At 46.2% G+C, this 13,616-nt stretch overlaps 1 long non-coding RNA gene across 1 annotated transcript; it reads left to right on the top strand.

The window, feature by feature from the left end:
* Window positions 1–1,377: 1,377 nt before the first annotated feature.
* On the top strand, window positions 1,378–6,152 carry LOC124526744 (uncharacterized). Its single transcript, XR_006965726.1, has 4 exons — window positions 1,378–1,578; window positions 2,198–2,355; window positions 4,968–5,188; window positions 5,771–6,152. It is a non-coding gene; the product is annotated as an uncharacterized LOC124526744 (long non-coding RNA).
* The last annotated feature ends 7,464 nt before the right edge of the window (window positions 6,153–13,616 follow it).

Genomic DNA, 13,616 nt, shown 5'->3' with positions numbered 1-13,616 from the left:
GCGGTGTCTGTGCTGAATGAAGGACAGCAGTTGGGGGGGACTGGGCACGCGTAAGCCACACCGGAGGATCCTCACAGACCTCCCTGTGTGCCCGTGAGGCCAGGTGCTGCAGTGCTCTGTGCTGGGCGTAAGGTGACAAAAGGGCACAGCTCCCACCCCCAGAGGCTCCCGGTTGGGTAGGAAGACAGACACATAGGCGACAAGTCACAAAATAGAGCTCCAGGGCACTGTGAGAGCCCAGGGTGGGGGCCGAGGCTCCTCCCCTGTCAGGCTTTAGAACCCCAGTTTAGGGGCACCTGGGGGGCTCAGTAGGTTAAGTGTCCAACCCTTGATTTCAGCTCAGGTCGTGATCTCACAGTCCGTGGGATCGAGCCCCATATTGGGTTCTGCGCTGACGATGGGGAGCCTGACTGGGATTCTCTCTCTGCCTCTCTCTCTGCCCCTCCCCCCTCTCAAATAAATACATAAACCTTAAAAATAAAAATAAAAACTTAAAACGCCGGCTCGCACATCTGACTGTTTCAGAAGACGTTATTTTCCTTGAGGTGCTCTGTTCCCTTTTCTTTTTTTTTTCTTTTTCCGTGACAGAACCACACGACGGCATGAATTATTTCACTCATAAAAGGAAGAGAAAGTATTTTCACAATTTTGAGCACACTGTGGCATGGGCACCAACACGGCAAAGTGAGAGCGGCCTCCGTGGCGAACAGTTGTTGTCTCTTGCAAGGTTTCCAACCCCCAGGACATCCTTGGTTCTCTTTGCCTTTGCCTCACTGGGGCTGGAAGGAAACAACGAGGCCGGGGGGGGGGGAGGAGAAAGACAGAGACAGAGACAGACATGATGTGTGCACAAGGACCAATGAACAGAACCATTCATGTCTCCTCAGGTCACTGGTCAGTCTGGACATGTTGCCACCATCTCAAGAGGACCTTCCCCCCTTTCCTTCTTGCACTTACCTGGAATGGCCAGGGTCTTTTAGCCCGGGGCAGATAATGTAAGGAGGGGTCATCACTCACGTTCCCCTGACACCTTGGAGTTAGACGGGGCGAGATTTCCGCACCCCTCCCTCTTCTGACAAGCGCCACCGTGGCACTGGTCCCCCCCCCCCGGCAGCAGAGCTGCCCCCCACTCTCGGGCCCCACCTCTTCTCTGTCCCCAAGGCAAATGGAAAGCCAGGTGTGTGTACGAATTCCAGCAAGGCAAGGAAAACAGAAAGAGAGCAACTGAGATGTTGAGATTAAAAATAGGATAAACAGGAACTGAAAAGTCTGGGTTTCTATTTCTTTTCTGGTTCACTTTGTTTTCACGTTTCCCCCAGTGAACTGTTGTAGTTACAGTGTCTCCCAATTAGGCAATCATTTGTAGTCGGGGACAAGAAAATCAAACTTCTCGGACCCCCTCCGTGGAGAATTCCCCACCCCTCATTCCCTGAATGTGTTAATTGCCAGCACATAGGAGAACGATCGTCTAGAAGGAAAACAAACCAAACCAAAATATCAAATTCGGGCTTTGCCCAGAAATGCTCACACGGTTCCCTTCATGGTCCTCTGTGCCTTCAAACTGAAAGTGTCACAAAGGTAAGAATATCCACGCCACATAAACAGCTGGCGAGCCTCACTCTCTGGAGTTGGCGTCTGGGGGGGGGGGGGGTCGGCCCTGGTGGTCGCCGGGGCACCATTGCCCTGGACCGCGATGCAGCACCCAGGCACCCACGTCCTCCCTATGGCTTGCCTGGAATCGCCTCCAGGCCAACCCCAGGGGAAAGGTGTGCGGGCCTCGCGTGCGTGGAGATCCATTAGTCGGATAGCCACAGCTTCATCTATATCATGGCTTGGCTTCCTAAACCGTTAACTGCAGCCTGGAAAGCGCTTTATAAATCACAAGGCCCCAGAGCCTCGGCGGAGACAGTGGGAGCTGCCTGTGCTGTCTGAGCGCACCGCCCACTCGGCCAGCTGCGGGCTATCTAAAGCAAGTATCCCCGAGGTGGCCACTTGCCCAGAAACAGCAGCCGCGCCTGCCTCCCTGGGCAGGAAGGAAAAGACAGCCCAGCTCAGAGCAGAAAGCTGCCCATGTGAGGGTAGGGGTGGGGGGTGGGGGGCTCGTTCGTGGCCCCGTTGCCCCAAATCACAGTGGAGTCTGGAAAATGATAGCCACTATGGCCCGTCTGACTGCTACCCATGTTTATTATCTTCTTAGGGACAGTGACTCTTCTCAACTTCCGGTGATCAGAAACGCTTGGTAATTGTTCTCACTAAAAGCCAGAATCTCGCAATATACGACTTTGCCGCACACGGGCCAGATTAAAAGCAGGAGGTGGCTTTCTTCTCCACAACACGCCTAGTGCCAAAACACAAGTACGTGGAAATGCTGGACTTTTTTCTTTTTTTTTTCCCCTTCTTTATCTCCCCCTTTATTTTCCCCTACAGGAGGCAGTGAAACATCGGGAAGAGAAATGAGCAAACCAGAACCTGAGCCTCAAGCTTGAGTTTGGATTGTGTCTAGGTGGAAGTGTTAGGTCACAACAGGCTTCGTTAAATCGTCACGTTACGTTTGCTTTTCCCCTGCTGGTTTCTGGGTGCTTCTGGCTGGGAGAAGCCCCTCCCAGAGTAGCTGTGTCCTTGCTTTTATTAAATATTTTTTTACACTTCCTCTAGATTCTTCAGTCCTTGCAAGAAAATATTCTGAACGCGTTTGTGATAAAAGAACACCGGAGTAAAGGTCTTGCCTCTCAGAGAGTTGCCAGCTAAAATATAGGTTGCTCAGATTTAAATTTCAGAGCAACACTGAGTCATTTTTTGGATGTTCGGATGAATTATGAATAATGAAACGGCCCACGGGTCGGACGTATGTCCACTGAAATGTCATCCGCGTGTATCTGAAATTCAAGTTTACCTGTGCGCCCTGGGTTTTTTTATTTGTTAAATCTGGCGATCCGGAACGAGGCGGCAACGTTACATTCGAAAGCACCCTTTGACATCCTGATCACATTTTCCTTTTAAGTTTCTCACGTGTTTCACTCAAGCCTGAAAGCAGCCACTTGGTAGAAGCAGCACATTTTCCGGATCTAAGAATCCCGATATGATTTAGTTTCTTCCTTCCGGCTTCCGGGGTAGCAACTCTTTGCTGGAATAACTGCTTCATTTCTACACTGACGCCTATACCAGGTATCCAGAGATGGCTGAGTCAACTAATCTAATATTGCCAATTTATTATCAGGTCCCATGAGACCGTGGCTGCTAAGCCCCCATGAGAATCTGGAGAATATTCCAACCACTGTTTCAACAAGCTCAAGCCCTTTATACATGGTTGGGAAAAAAAAAAGTTTTTTTTGAATCTTAGCAAGAGTGGAAAAGGCTCTCTGGAACCGAATAATTAGAAAGGCTTGAGTGTGGAGAAAGGTGGCCGCACTTCTACATGTGAAACGACAGCCAAGGCCAGGAGGGCCTGCTAATTGCAGGATGGTTTCAATAGAAGATTTTTCTTCCCCCAATCGGTTCCAAACACCCAATATTCTGGAGTGGAAGGGACTGAAGGGAATGGAGGTAGTCTACGACTTAGGACCTTTCTTTTCAGACTCAAGTGCAAAAGTCAGCAGATCCTGCTCTGTATTTGAAAACATTCCCAGGTTCGGCACACAAGATCTAAAATTAAACTTAATTATCATCCCTCCACGATGCTCTGTTGGAGGAAAGTCTGTGAGTCAACATGAGGCGTCCCACTAAAACCTCTGATCGTCACCTGCAAAGGGGCCCAGCCGAGAGCTGCTAATGATGTCATCGCCCATATGTGGTCTAGGATGCTGTATCCATGGTCAGATATTTTCACTTTAGACATATATTTTCTTAAACATCAAAAGCAACGGAATGATTTTCCTGACCTACTGTGGGATGCACCTTTTTCTGCCTTTAAAACATGCCCGTGCCACCCTAGCAGAGATCCTGCCGGCATTTCACTCAAAACACCTCCTGGGAAACTCTGAGAAATGCTTTATTTAGAAGCACATCAGCCTGTGAGTCATGCAACTTTTTGCTTGTGTTTTTCTTCTTCAGCTCTCCTGCTACCATAAACATTTATCCGAAGACAGGATATTTTACTGCATCTGAAAAGTCCATCTGCCACAACCGCTTGCTCCCCACCTGAAGTCATCAACTTTCGTGAAAAGAAAATGTCTGCTTTTCTTGCAAATGCCGATAAAGCCAAAAAAAAAAAAAAAACAAAAACCAGAGATGACCCTTGAGCAGAATTACCTCTTCTCTTCACAGAGCATTTCTCACGCTTCCCCACAAAGCATTAGAACTTCTTGAACGTTGAAATTAGCCTTGTGGTCGGAGGTAGGGTTCGATGAGATTAACAGTATTCTAAGGCAAAGAAGTCACCACGCACCTCGTCCCCTTTTACAAGGCAGTGAAAATATTATTCCTTTTCTTCGGGGGGCGGGGGGAGGGGAAGGGCAGTGACCAGAAGGGCAGTGGAAGCGGTAGGCGGTGTAAAAAACACACTTTGATTTCCTGATCACATTTTCCTTCTAAGTTTCTCACGTGCTTCATTTAAGCCCCAAAGCAGCCCATGGACAGACGGTACCACATTCCCAGATCCGAGACTTCTGACATGATTTGGTTTATTCCTTCTTGGGTCTAGGGTCTAGGGTTGTGGATTTTTAGACATTTGATTCAGAGCCAGATGTCACTGGCAAACCCGAATATTCCTCCCTTTGTGCCAACATCAATTCTCTTTCAATTACGGTTTCCCAATACTTCCTGGCTTTAAAAAAACAACAGCGAGAAAACTCTTTCTTTTTGTTTTTCCTCCACCGCACGGTTACCCACTTTCTTTTTGGATACTTGTCCTCTTATGTCCTGATTGCCCCTGGGCCCCAGTGCATCGATGGTACCGTCAAATGCCCCTTGGGTGTGTCTTTCTACTATGTCAATACGAAGTAAATGTTAAGGAAGATATCTCATTTCAGAAGCAGGGCAAAGGCCATGCACACCATTGCACATCATTCCCTGGGCCTACAACCTGGATTGAGAGAGTCAAGAGAGGCGATGCGAGGCCACGATGGAGAGTAGGGGCTCCAGTACCAGGCCACCTCGGTTCCGACCTCTGTCCCGTCACTTGCTAGCTCTGCGAGCTTTGGAAAGTGACCTAACTGCTGGGGGCCTCGTCGTTCCCATCTGTAAAGCAGGGGTAAGTGTTGTACCTGCCCCGCTGGGTTGTTGAGAACTAAAGGAGTTGGGGTCAGCATTAGTATTTAGTGCACTTCTCACCTGGTAAGTACCAGGAAACGTTAGGCTTAGGGGGGGACACTTCAGGGGATGGACATAGAAGCTCTACGTGGAGAGTGATAAAGCAACGAACAGATATTATTAAAATGTATTTGTTCACGAACTACTTATTTTGCACTTACGCTATGTGAGGTCCAAGGAGACAGAGGTGCAAGGGTACAAAATGTGCCCTAAGGTGGCTTCGTCGTGGAAGGAGGCTGGAAGGCAGGGGACAGAGCAAGGCCATGGGGACAGAGCGCTCTGAGTTTGAGTCCGGCTCCATTAGTGAGAAGGGATTGGACAAGTGGGTTTTCTCACTTGGAAAATGGGGGCAATATCACCTCGTTCAGTTGTTACGAAGAGTGAGTTAGAATACAAGGCCTGCACGTGGCGAGGCTCAACAAATAAGAAAAGTTACCCGTCATGTACGTGCATGTTTATGTTTCTATGTATTTAGAGAGGGAAAGGGAAGAATCACGGTACGAGACAGTGCTCTCTCTGGTAGGTCTGTTCCAAGTGACGCTGAAGGCCGGAGGGAGAGTCCCAAGCCCGCTTGGAGGGTCCCAGGAGGAGGTCGGAGTGGAGCAGCAGAGGCCACAAGGACAACCCGGTGAGCCCTGCAGGAGAGATGTCTTAGGCAAAGTCAAGGGTACATGCAAAGGCTCAAAGGCCGGGACGATGGTAGACTTGGGAAAGACCAAGGGTGGGAGCAGAGGGGTGGAGGAAATGGCCCTCCCACACACAGAATGTATCTCACACCTTTGCCAAGATATCCTGTCTCGTGAGGCTTTCCTTGATCACGCCATTTAAACACTCCCCTTCACCAGGAGCGCCTGGATGGCTCAGTTGATTCAGCATCCAACTCTTGGTTTCGGCTCAGGTCACGACCTCACAGTTTTGGGGATCACGAATGACTGTATGGAGCCTGCTTGGGATTCTCTCTCTACCTCTGTCTCTGCCCTTCCCCCACTTGAACCCTCTCTCCCTCTCTCTCTCTCTCTCTCTGTCTCTCAAAATAAATAAACTTTAATAAATAAATAAATAAGCAAACAAATAAACAGACCCCTCCACCAACATCCCCTAGGACCCTGCCCTGCTTTGTTTTTCTCCAAACCAACTTCTACAACTTTTGGCCAAGTCACCGTTTAAATATAAACATACCTGTGCATATGTGTATGGTACGCACATATACGACTTACTTTGTTTTCCGTGGAAGGGAAGCTCCGTGAAAACACGGACTCTGTTCACTGCTGTATCCCCCAGCACCCAGATCGGCACCTCTGGTGCATAGTAGGTGCTCAATAAATATAAGTTGAACCGAACGTATGTGTAGCCTCCTCTGACAGGAAAAAAGAGTGAGCTAATCCTTTGGCCAGAGGAACTTTGAAGAATTCTAAGCAAGGAAAGATGTGGTCATATTTCCCTGTCAGGGAGAATGTTCTAGAAGCATGCAGAGGATGGACAGTGAGGAGTCCTTTCAGTAGTCTGAGTTGGCTGGACAAGAGCCAGACCCACAGACGGGAGAACAGAGGGGAGGCTGCTGAGAGGCTTGAAAGACCCAGCAGAACCGGTGACAAGCTAGAGAGGCAAAAGGAGAGTGGAGAGTTAGCATTCCCTCAAGTGTCTGGCTTGGGAAAACAAGTATTACTCACTGAGAAAGAGCAAGAATATGAGTCAAGAGGTAAGGAAAAGAATGTTCTTACTTCAAGAAGGATCAAGGACTTTGTAGCTCCTCCGTGGTTGATGACTGATTGATTGAAAACATAAGGGCGAGATGGGTTGCTTGGATCCTGCTAGTTACTAAACCTATTGCTTTTTGAATACCATGTGGTCTAAGAAAGGCAATGGGACTTGAGAAAATATCTTACTCAACGAGAATGGGAAGAATCCAGAAGAAGAAAAATCCGTGAATCCCAAATAACCTATCGACAGTATTTCACCTTACATTATCACTATCTCCTTTAAAAGGATGCCTCGCACGCACAAAACCTCTCCTCCCAGTTATGAGTACTGCATTTCATCTCCGTTGATTGGCGTCCACAAGACAGGCCGAGGAAACAGTGAAACACAGAAATAAAATGCAAGACTCTTCTGAAATGCCTTAAGAGCATTCAGGAGTTGCCAAATCTACACAACGACCCACCTAACATACATTTACGGAACGCACATTTACCGTACCGAATCACTGGCCGGCCTGTTGAGCCACTTCGACTTTCTAAAGAGGGTTAGAGTCCCAGAAGGTCAGGCATTTAGTGTAGCTGGACAAGGTCCTTCAATAGCCTTCAAAACACTGGGACCCAATCGTACCAGGTAACGGCAAGCCCAGCAATGATCCGAGGAGGGCTGGCCCAGTAGACACCAGTGGGATAGGCCAGGGTGTGGCATTGCCTACCAGTGGCCAAGCCACCTTAGACAAAAGTTGGTGTCTACAGCAAAGGGGCCCTCTCCATTGGTGAGGACAGTGTGGAAATTTCAGTCCTTACCTCATCCTTTAAATGAGGGTGAGAACACCCCCTCTGTACTGTGTTGGGGGAATTAAACGGAAGAAGGCCATGGGGTGCCCAGCACAATGCCTGCATAGGAAGGGGTCCAATCAGTGGCTGTTAGTTGTGCAGCCCTGCTTAGTGTCCAGCCCCAACTCTGCCTCCGTGGTACTGAAACATGACCAAGTGCTAGAGAGAGAGATGTAGAGTTTCTGAAATGAAGAAAGTGGCACAAATGGATTGTTGCTATGCTGAGCCTGAAGACAGTTGGAGTTTCATGAAAGGACGGGGTCATTTTCCCAAATTACCATCTTTAGCTGAAATGTGGAAACAACTTCCAACTCATGCAGCATTTTTATGACTTTGCATGTACTATTGTTAATATTTTGAAAACGATGTTTTGTTAGAAGTGTCTCCTCTCCCCCTTTAAGTTGTGCTTTTAAACGTTTACTATATTCTTCGTATGTTTTTGCCTGAAGTGGAATAAATTTGTTCCCTAAAATACTACATCTCTGATTTTGCCTTGGGAATCGGTGAAAAATCTGGTTATACTTTTCCAGAAATTCACTTTGTGGCAAAATACGAGAAGTTCCAAATTTAGTGGGAAGTTTCACAAAATAAAATATATCAACATCTAGTGTTACTTCGACTTTTCTCTCAAATCATTTCTGCCAGACGCAGTATTTTGAAATAACTCCTACAGAGGCATCCCCATTTATAGTTTCAAAAAGCCTATCTTATGTTCAGCTTACTGATTTACCACTTCCAAGGCCCATCTTTTCTAGTATCATTTTCTCAAGGTTGATTTTTTAATAAATTTCTCTTTTCCTTTTTATTATAAATTTGCCTTTTATAATCATGCAATTCAAAATCAGGCATCACACACTGGCTATGTCCTAGGTATCATCATATCAAGTAAATCTAGGATCTACTGTGGTCAGAACAACATGCCATTCCTCTCTTTCCCTCTTTTCTCCAATTCCCAAAAGAATCCAGAAGAATCATGCCCTCCAGAAGGTTTTGACTGGAGATCAAGCTGTTGGAAAACACTCTTCTCCTTTTCCTTCATTCCATTTGGATCTATGACCGTTGAAATTTGCCACGTTCTTTTACTGACTCAACAAATGTCCCTTGGGGTAATTCCGTCCTCTAACCATTACAGGATGGTTCACCGTCTTTGCTTATTCATTTCCAGTTGCTTCACAGACAGAGCCAGGGTATCAGTGATTAACGACACAGGGCTATTTCAAGAATCCCCAGCATTTTCCATATGCTGACTCACCTAACAGTTTCCTACGTTCACCTGTTGGGAGCATGGCTGCGGTATAGCACATGGGGCCTCGGGTGGCCAGAAAGCTCCTGAAACTTATATGCAATTGCAAAACTGTGATCTGAACAAAATCTGTTTGCCTGGTTTTCCTTTGGCATTTTTCCTTCCTTGAGAACAAGAGAAGGATTTGTTGTGGGTCATCGTTGAATCACCAGGGACTACCAGGACACCTGGGGCACAGTAAATTGTTTGTGTTTAATAAATATTTATCGAATGATAGAGTAATGAAAGGAATATTAAAAGATTTGAGAACATTAAAAACTGATTTGTGAATTGTTGTCATTGTAAATAAGGGGAAAAATCATTTTAGGAAGAAAAGGCTTGGGTCAAAATCTCAGGAGGTTTTTAAGTGCCTAAATGCTTGGGGTTACCTGCAAGGAATGGGTATGACCAGAGTGTGATAAAAATACCAAGAAGTAAAGCAGTTGAATTAAAACCTGCCTGGGGTTTCATCACCATGCAACCTTTTGGGTGATCATTCCCTTAAGCCCATTTTTCCTTTACCCATCCTTGTATCTTCCTGCTTTTAGCATCCAACCCAACTATCTGGTTCATTCTAACCTCTTTCTTCAAATATGTGACATGAATCCCACAAAATAAGCATACCTGTTGTATCGGGGGTCCCCAAGACCATCTCCAGATGTGATGATTCACCAGAAAGACTCATAGGACTCAGCATGTGTCTATAATTAAATGGCTATAATTTATTATCATGAAAGGATACCAAGCAACATCAGCAAAGGGAAAAGGCACATGAAGCGAAGTCCAGAAGAAACCAAGCATGAGCTTCTAAGAGTCCTCCTCCGGTGGAGTCCCACAGGACATGCATAATTCCTCCAGCATCAAATTGTGACACCGCATGTGAACTGTTGTCTACCAAAGAAGCTCACTGAAGACTCCACACCCGTTTTTATTTGGGATTGATCATGTAGGCCCTCTCTCCCCAGCACATACCAATACTCTAGACTCCCAAAAGGAAAGCAGGTGCTCAGCATAAACCCTATCATGTATTCAAACAGTTTAGGCACAATCGACCATCCTTCTCGGTTATAGAATGGTGACAACACTATTGAAACCCATGTTTGCAGATGTCAGCCAAGGGCCAACCTTGTAAGAAAGCCTTTATAAGAATCACAGTCTCAGGTCTGCCATATTGCTTCCTTTCTGGCCACATCTGCACATCAAGATCATCTCTTTTCCCTACCTTGAAACATCCCACCCTCCCCACACCCGCCTTCTGTGTGACTGATTTTATTACTCAAATCGTAACCAAAATGACACCTCCTGAGAGAATATTTCCCTGGCCCTCCTAACGGAAGTAGGCTCCCACCAAGTTACTCTTTGCCGTAGTTTTTTAACCTTCTCTGAATTAAAGCTTGTACATTCCATGTTGCCAGGGTTCTTTTATGGTTTTTTTTTTTTTTTTCATTACTCTATTCCCGGGACCTAGAAAAGTGTCTTGTCTGACCCTGAAGCAGGAGCTGAGCAAATGTTCATACGATTATCCGACTAATAGCAGTCTCTGAAATTTTCTTATTCATCAATGCGTTGACTTTTATATTATCAGAATACTTTCCACTCTCTGGAATGCAAGCTCCATTCGATCAGACTTCTGTCTCTGGCAGCTAGAACAGCACTGGGTGTATAGCAAATTCTCCATAAATATTTCCTGAGGTAAAATGAGTGTGCGTGCTCATGTGCGTGCACCATATTTTTTCCTAACTCATTTCCTTCAATAAGTGTGGATGGAATACAGAATCTTCATGCAGTCCAGGTACCTATGGTACTCACTGGACTTAAGGTGTTCACAGTGAGTAGCGTTAGGCAAACTCACAAACAAATCATTGCAAGTGTAATGATATATAAAGTATATGTGTGTGTACACAAAAATATACACTATGAAGCTAATGAAATAATAAATGTGAGCATAAGGTTTTATTCACACGGGAGGGAGAGGGCTTGGCTTAGTCTAGGGTGTTATGAGAAGCATCAAGGAGGAGGTAATCCCTAAGCTGAAAGACCCTTCGAGGAGAATGGAGGTAAAGAGGAGGTGCTGAGAAGCAGCCTATGGCGGGAAACTTCAGGAGTTCCATAGGGACGGAGCACGTAGGTGAAGAAAAGTGAGAGAATTTCCGAGGGAGGTGGACAAAAGTCTTCCTAAGGAACTTGGGCTTGACTTCCCAGGTGACGGTATCCATTTAAGGGTTCAAACAAAGAACGCGCCATGTTTGGGTTTGATTTGGGACTAGGCAAATCTGGGGACTCCAGGGTATGGCTTTCAGAGGAATAATGTTAGTAGCAGGAAGACTGGTTTAGAGGCTCTTGCACTAATGCAGGTAGATAGAGGAGTAATGCATGAGGGCCAGGGAAAAGAGTTGAGAAATGACTAAAAATTAAATGAAAAGAACTTGGGAGTCTTACTGATGGAGGGAGACAAAGATGGCAGGCAAAGTGATGTCTGCGAGCTTTACTTCTCTAGCTTTTCTGAACGAATTAATGGAGAATGCATAAGAATAAAGAAGCTTAAAAGAAAGATCACGAGGGGTGCCTGGCTAGCTCAGTTGGTTAAGCGTCCTGACTCTTGACTTCAGCTCAGGTCATGATCTCACAGTTCGGTTTGTGAGTTCAAGCCCCACATTGGGCTCTGCCCTGATAGTACAGACGTTGCCTGGGTTTCTGTCTCCCTCTCTCTTTGCCCCTCCCCTGCTTGCTCTCTAGGCCGCTCTCTCTCTCTCAAAATAAATAAACATAAACTTAAAAAAAGAAAGATCATGAGTTCAGTATTGTGCAAATAAAGTTCAAAGGACCTATGGATTCTATGGTACACAATAAATCGCTGGATATGTAAATTGGAAGTCCACAGCAATGGAGTCTGGTGCTGTAGTTGTTCACAGAGGACTCAGCACCCATCCCAGTCACTGGAAAGCATGAGGGCAGATGAGATCACTCAGGGGCAACTTCTGGGGGACAACGTTTCATTGGTAAGCAGAAGAGAATGTGCCTGAGAAAGAGCTAGAAAGGGTGAAAAGAGAACCAGAGGAGTGAAAAATCATGGAAGTAAAAGGCTTGAAGAGAGTGAACTTGGAGGACCTCTTCAGAACTTCAGCGGAAAAGTCCACGCTCCTCCGTTTGGCACATAAAACCTTCCATCAGCTTTGGGCATATCTCTCCAGTCTCTTCTTCCGCTGCTCCTTGAACAGCAAGGTCTGGAGCTGCAGGAAGCCTGGAAATTGAGGACTGAAAGTTTTATTAGAATTTTCAGTAGAAAGATGACTAGTTGCCCACTGAGAGAACCATCACAGCAGAGTATGATGACAGAAGCCCGATCGCAAAGGACCAAGAAGGAATGAGAAAAGAGGAAAGAACACACAGGAGATGGACGTTGCTGTTTTGAAGAGGTGTAGACAAGAGGGGAATACATGGAGTAAGTTGGTGGCTAGAAGAAAGCCCGATCCGTGAAGAAATGTTTAAGTTGGAAAAATCTTAAACCCGCTAACAGTCTGAAGTCGTGTTCGTAATAACTCAGCTCTCCTCCTGTGTGTCTTCTTTATTCTCACACGATTACCACACTCGCAACACTTCTGACCCCAGATGTGTGGGGTTTCTCCCACCCTGAGAAATTCTCCGTGCTGCCAGTTTGGAGTCCTACAATTTAATTCAACTCAGTCTGACGCTATATTCAACTCTGTCTGGACATAGTATCAGATCCCAGAGGTCAAGGGCTCAATTGCATCAGGATGCACTCCCCCCACCTCAGACGCCAATCGCGAGTGATATGTTCCCCAGTTAACCCACAACTTTTGTCTGACGTGGCTACAAATCAGAGGCTTCCATGAACTCCTCCACTTTAGGTTTGATTATTTGCTAGAATAGCTCACAGGGCTCAGGGGAACGCTTATTTGCATTTACCAATTTATTAAAGGATATGGTAAAGAATACAGAAAAAGAGTCAGAGGGAGAGATTCACAGGGAGAGATCTGGGAGGATCCCGAGCACAAAAACTGCTGCTCCCATGAAGTTAACGCACATCACCCTTCTCGTACATGGATGTGTTCACCAACTGGAAGCTCTCCAAACCCTAGAGTGTGGGGATTTTTATGGAGGCTTCATCACGTCGGCATGATCGAGCACTGACTCTATTTCAGCTTCTCCCCCCTCTGTGGAGAATGGGGGATGGGGCTAAAAATTCCAAGCTTCTAATCTTAGCTCGCTCTTTCTGGTGACCAGCCCCCACCCAGGAACCCATCAAGACTGTTTCCCTAGAGCAAAAGACACTGCTATCACCCAGGAAATTCCAAGAGATTTAGGAACTCTGTGGCAGGAACCAGGGTCAAAGACCAAATATTAGAGCCAAAGATGTTCCTAAAGCTTTTATCACCCAGGAAATTACAAAGGTTTTAGGAGTTCTGTGCCAGGAACAGGGGAGCAGACGTATCTTTTATTATCTTATGATCTCACAGACGTGCAGGATTCAACTAAGAAGAAGAAGTTAAAGATAGGGGACAGAATACGAATGACGAATGAAGAGGACTTGAAAG

The sequence above is a fragment of the Lynx rufus genome, unplaced genomic scaffold (assembly GCF_022079265.1).
Source record: "Lynx rufus isolate CCGP_SWC_20201006 ecotype Redwood Valley unplaced genomic scaffold, mLynRuf1.p SCAF_5, whole genome shotgun sequence".
Classification (NCBI taxonomy): domain Eukaryota; kingdom Metazoa; phylum Chordata; class Mammalia; order Carnivora; family Felidae; genus Lynx; species Lynx rufus.
This window is presented reverse-complemented; position numbering and strand designations above follow the sequence as displayed.